This window comes from Aptenodytes patagonicus, unplaced genomic scaffold (genome assembly GCF_965638725.1).
Source record: "Aptenodytes patagonicus unplaced genomic scaffold, bAptPat1.pri.cur scaffold_78, whole genome shotgun sequence".
Lineage (NCBI taxonomy): Eukaryota > Metazoa > Chordata > Aves > Sphenisciformes > Spheniscidae > Aptenodytes > Aptenodytes patagonicus.
The window spans coordinates 437,651-443,890 of record NW_027472027.1 but is presented as its reverse complement, the minus strand read 5'-3'; positions in this window follow the sequence as shown (position 1 = coordinate 443,890).

The following is a 6,240-nucleotide window of genomic DNA, read 5'->3' as shown; positions in this document are numbered from 1 at the left end:
AAGTTCTTGGTGCCACAAGAGAAACGTTGTGCTGAGAAGGCACTGTAAACATATGGCAATGCTTGTCTATATACATTTTGTCTTCCCTTAGCTGAAGTGATTTTGTAATTTGAAACCTTAGTGGAAGGATTTTTGGTTTTATCATGATCAGACCTCTAAGTGCCAGCCCTGTGCTACAGCTGCAGCCTAAGTGCCCAGGTTGTTTAAGCACCAACTTAAACTTTCACTTTCCACTTAGCTGTCTTTTTTTTGCCTTCCTCTTTAATTTTTATAGTTGAATAAACAGTTTAAGTGTTTGCTTACTCGGGGAGAAAACAGTGCTATCCTTGTCCTGTTATGATAAGCTACTTACTTGAAGGGCAGAAAGCTGAGACCACTAAGAAGATACTTAGAAGAGGGGGAAGAATTTTAGAGCCATGAGTTGGATGTTCTTTAGCTGGCCAAAACTGAGGAGAGGGAAGAAGACCTACAGGTAGCTAAAGGGAAGCCCAAGAGAGCAGCTGGGAGCCAACAGTGTGATGTGGGTGTAAGAAAGCACTATACCGCAGTGTGTCAGGCCAAGTATTTTCAGGAACTGTAGAGGAGAGTTAATGCCATTGAACAGGGCACAGCTCATCTGACGTGGTTGTCCTGCTGGTCCTTCACGTACAAGGAAGATGAACTCCCCCTGCAATAACTGGAGAGGAGAGCTGCAGGGATTGCGGGGACATGGGAGATGGACATGCGTGACAATATCAGGAGTTCTTGATTTGCTTAGGCTAGAAGAGCAAGTGGAAGAAGAGTGGAGAGACTCCTGTAAATGCAGAAGAGGGAAATAGCACTTAGGGAGAACAGTTCCTGAGCTTGAAGGTGTGGGCACCAGAAGAAATGAGTACCACCTGGCCCTGAGTAAATTTAAGCTGAAAACTGGAAGCAAACTCTTACTGCTGAGAAGATTTGGGTTCTGCCACAGCCTTCCAATGGAAATAAAGGAAGTAGAAAGCAACCAGCCAACCCCTTCTTGCTTCATATGGAGTTCATCAAGTTTAGGATGGGCCTGGAGGTCTCTTCCAATCTCCCCTTCCTCCAAATGAACTGCCTCTTCAGGCATTGTCTTTCAAGATATGTGTTCCCTTTTCACTTTTGAATTGCTCTGATGTTGTCTTGTTTGAAGGACTGAAATGTTGCTGATCAAGTCTTTTGATGGCAAGAAGTGCTATGCTGACAGGATCGCTTCGCTTGTGAATTGTGCTTAGGTACTTGCTGACCCTTCGCATTTTCCGTCTCCACTTCTTCAGTCACTTCTTGTTACTAGATCCTGCACTTCTGATAGTGCCTTGTCTCTTTGTAGACGCTTAATACCTTTCGTTCCCTTTTTAATGTAAAAATAAGACGTTTAAAAAGATAAAAAAACCCAGCCAAAAAACCGCTCCACACTCTCTACCTGTTCATCACAGTAACGGAAAAAATTAATTCCAGTTGAACACTGGGTTTGAAGCCAGATGCTCTTTAGGCTGTCTTCTTAAGATAATGAGCCACTCTTCTATCCTTGAGGTAGTGGATGAGCTTGGTTTGTTCACCCTGCTTTCCTCTGCTTCTGTTTACTGCTGTTCTAAGAGAGTATTAGAAAAACCTGCCCTGTGTATGTTAGCGTGAGGTGCTGTCTGAGGGAGAACTTTTGGCAGCATCTGTGGTATTGAATTAAACAGCACCAGTGAGTGTTCCCATGAACTGGACCTTGATCATCTGTAGTGCTGAATCCTTTGGAGGTTTACAGGTACAGGTTTGGCCCGTGTCAGCTGAAAAGCTCAACAAGTTCCTTGTCACTGCTCACGAGTGGGAATGGGCCAGGGGATTTCCCAGTGGGCATTTTGGATGCAGCTCTTCTGCATCCAAATTTTGCACAACAAAATGCAGCCAAACGGACAAGGGTAATTGTGGCAGTTGGCCTCCATTCCAGGGATGGGCACGTGTAATTTATTGTTGTGGAGAGAGGTTTTGTATAGTTTAGTGAAAGGAAATTGGAAAACGTGAGTGCACACTTAGTGAGACCTGATGGAAGTTACTTCTCTTTGGTGTCTCATCGTTCCTGAGGTTGGTGTGTCAGCAATACAGCAAGGATAGTGCTTCCCTTTCTCTCACGCTGTGGCTGTTGTGCAAGACATTTGGGCCACAGGCTGTCTCCCTCTCTCCAGATGACACTGTTAAATTGGGCCCCTGCATTGCTTCCAAGGCACTCCCCCAAAACCAGACAATTAGTCTTGAGGATGATGAAGAGCAACCACTGTTCTGAGTGGAAGAGCCACTCCATGAGTAATGCAGTGCCAGCGTTCATTGCTTTCACTTCTTGTTGTTGTTTTCTGAGCTCCTGAGGTGCAAGAAGGCTGGAGGGGAGAAGCTGTCAGCATCAAATACGTGCAGAAAGAACATTTCTATCTCCATTTTACTTCCCTCAGTTGTGTATTGTATTGTCAGGGCAAGAAGTAGGCAGGCAGCTTGCCTGGCCAGTGCCTGCGCTGTTCTGGCGCAGAGGATCAAGCGCCTCACGCTTCAGAGCTGTCAGGCTGGCACTTTTCACCACTAAATGCAGCTCTAAATTAAAAGTAAATGAAAATGGAAATTTTGCGTCAGAGCTTGATCATGTCATTTTGTTCCATCCTTTTGCTGGTTCAGTGGCTACGGAGGGGAACCACTCCCTTGGTAGGAGCATCCATTGAGTGGCAAACGTGTGTGATATTAGAGCATCTTTGTGTACATTTTTGCATGAGATCATTGCAGTTGCTGTTTTAAAGATATCCATCTCTGTAGCACATAAAACCTTTGGCAGTAAAATTGTAAATCCACGCAGTGGGGTGTTAAGCGCACAAATCCAATTAAATCCTTCAAACTGCTTTGAAAGCCTCTCCCAACGGGTCGGGAAATGGTTCTTTGTGATTCTCTTGATCTGCCTTTCCTGGCAGCTTGCTTAGAGTGTCTGTGGCAAGTAGTCTCTTGGGGGTTTAATGCTGCAAATGGTAGGTTCTTTAAACAAGGAAATGAATGAACTTAAGCCGTGGTGTTACTCTTTTAACAGATCCTACACAAATGGGAGCCTGAGTGTGCTGCTTTTAGCAGGGGAGCATGCCCTGACTGCTCAAGAGGTAAGGAACTCTCTTCTCTCCCCTACCGCGAGCCCTCAGTTTAAAGAGAGCTCTGAAGAGGAATATTTGACCAGTGGGAAATGAAATTTAAGACACATACGTCAGGTGGGACTGCCGTGTGAGCCCTGTGGTACGAGTCTTGTATCCCAGCCGTGAACGTAGAGGTTGGGCCCAGTTTCTCTATCGGTTCAGTATTAACTCTGCTGACTGAATATTTGATCAGACCAGGCAAGTCTGCCCCCTGGGAGCATATTGTCACAGGTGGAAGGGTTGAAATGCAGTGACTGTGTTAACAAACAGGTGGTTTGCAAACTCTTTTGGGCAAGGATTTCATATGCTTGTGTAATGCCTCACACAACTGTGGCCTTGGCACTAGTAGCAAAATAAATACCTGATAATTTCCAGCCAGCCAGTGTCGTTATATATGCGTTCTGAAACCATGCAAGTGCTGACAAGCAATCCAAGTATTGCAGAATGTTCCTAGCCACTCAGTCTTTATGTCTAAAAAAGAAGCTTGTAGTTCAGTTGCCATCACAAACATTTTGTTTTAACGAAGGAGTCGAGTAAAAAGAAGTGTTCCTGCGTATCTCCAGTAGCGCAGAGACCTCTGGTCTTTCTTTAGACTAATTACTATTTATGATCTATTTTTTGGGCCGGCTTGTATGTTGGGTAAAAGAGGTAGTCACTGCCAAAAATCTCTAGCCTGGAAAGAAGAGCTGTGGAAGCGAGGAGGGTTTCTTTTTTCTTTTTCTGTTGTTATTGGGAGGAACAGCAATAGTTAACTATCTGTATGTGATACCCCCAAATGCAAAATGTGTAGTGCATTTGAGATGGATTGCTCCTGTACTGCCAAGACTGAGCCAAGGCTCCTCAACGCTTTGCACACTGGTTTGAGCAGTGGAAGTTGTTGTGCAGATGTGGGTACTGGCTTTCTGTGCTGCAGCTTGAAAATTAAGAAGCACTAGGGTAAGGTTGGCAGAGAAGTGAAAAGAAATGGAAATGGAAAAAAAAAAAGAAAAGAAAAGAAATGGAAAAGAAGTGAAAAGAAATTTTGTGCTAAAATGAGAATGTCCTGTAGTTTTCAAACTTTGAATCTCTCGGCTTGGAACTTTAAAACTGTTTTTGCTCTGCTGTTATGTTTAAATGAGAGGGAAGGTTTATTGTAGTCACAGATGCTCAGTTCCATTAAGAAGGGTCTTTGCCTTCTGAGCTGAGCTTTCTTGGTTTTACATGAAAAGCGCCTCAAGTAGTACGATTTCAGATGGCAGTGAAGGAATGAAATCTACGTGTGGATTTAGAGACAAATCAAAAAGGATGTTGTGTGATTGGTTTAGTATACGAATTTTTTTTATCGGGATTTTCTTTTTTTTGAGCAAAAGACCCACTTCCCATGTGCCTACATAAACCCCATTTTCTCTGGTAGAAGTATGCAATGTGGCTTGTGATGTAATATTTACTTTATGTATAAGCTGTACTATGCTGTGCTCGTTTGGGCTTGCAGTATTCTTTTGAAACCTGGCCCTCTGCATCAAAGAGGCAAGCTGTGTAATCTGCTTTCCCCCCACATGTCGAGCAAAATAACTTGTCATAAATACAGTCTGAACAAGGCTAGTTGAGAGATTTGTTGGCGGTTGTTAGAATCATGATGGGCCAGAAATTAGCCCGTACTTACTAATGAGTTACTGTATTTTAATTGTCGTAAGCTACCTGAGAAGCAGGTAAGTGTCAGAGCACTTGCCCAGGCAATAGAACTGCACACCTCTGATTCTTTCAGAGGCCCCCCTGTGTCAAATGCATCCTCCCGAACAATGTGGGTGCTTGGTATTCTCCAAGGGACCCAAATGGATGAAGTTCAGTCCTCCTGACTGCGTGTCAGCAGGAATTACGTCTCCAGCTGTGCTTCTGTGCATTGAGAAACTTCCTCAGTGTCTTTGCTTGGCAGCCCTGGCGTGTCTTCCGTTCTCCTTTGCTTCCTTTTGATTCAGTGTTTCAGTGGTGGTTAGATACAGAGCAAATATTTCTTAGGCTTGTGTTTCCCCAAATGCAGGAAAGATCCTAAACCTATCTAGACTTGGGTAGCTGAACTGCACTTCTGGCTTCCCATCCTCGGGAGCGTGGACAGAGGAGACATAAGATGTTCATCTTGGCATGCCTATGGGGCAACCTGTGGTTGGATTTCCATGCTTATGTTTGAGAACTGTTTCACGCTCAAACCAGTGTTTGGGAGGTTAGCAGAACGTGCTAGGAGGTGGTCTGACAGGCTCAGTAAGAAAAGCTCAAGAATTAATAGCAGAATTGATAAGCTGCTTTCCTCTTCAGTGGTGGTTTCTTAGTTATGTTGCATTAGAGTTGGTATTGGCGGGGGGTACTCAGGTAATGGTTGAGGTATTTATTGTCAGTGAAGAGGTCCAGTAGTTGCTTCATTATGGAAAATACACAGACTGTTTTTATATGCTTGTCATTATATAAATATGTCATCTATCTAAACCCCTGGCATTTCTATTTAAACAAAGGACAGATGCAGTGTAATTTTTAAAAGAATGCTCTGAATGATCTCATGTAGTCTTCGTTATCATTAAAGAGTGTGCGTGTACGTGTAAGATACACGTGCATATATGTGGTTCTTAAACTGGGGGACCGCCAGAGTTAGTGAAGATTGCCTGTCAACGTGCAGTGTGACTGCTTGTGTGTGTGTGTGATTATGCAGACTTGGGTGGCCTTGTAAGCACAGGTTTTAAATCCTATTATCATCTTAAAAACGGTTAAGGTAAAGGAAGGCAGCAGTGGCATAGTTTGCTCAGAACTTGGGAGAAGATGAGGGAAATGATGCTTAGAGGTCTGCTAATCCCACGTAAATGTATTCAACACCCACTGATTTTCTGTCAAGTGTATGTTGGATGGACGTACAGGGACTTTTCAAGTCCGTTGTTTAACCTTTGAGTTGTTGGAAGCCCAGATGTCAGGTAACAAAGAGAACAGGCGCCAGCGGGAGGACGGGAAGAGGCGCAACAGCGGTATTTACAAAATTGCCTTGGGGCTTCAGTCGCCATCTCTGTAGGTCACTGGTTATGTTGCTATTTTTGTAATTTTTTTTCAATAGACTAGAGAGTTTTCTTCTGAT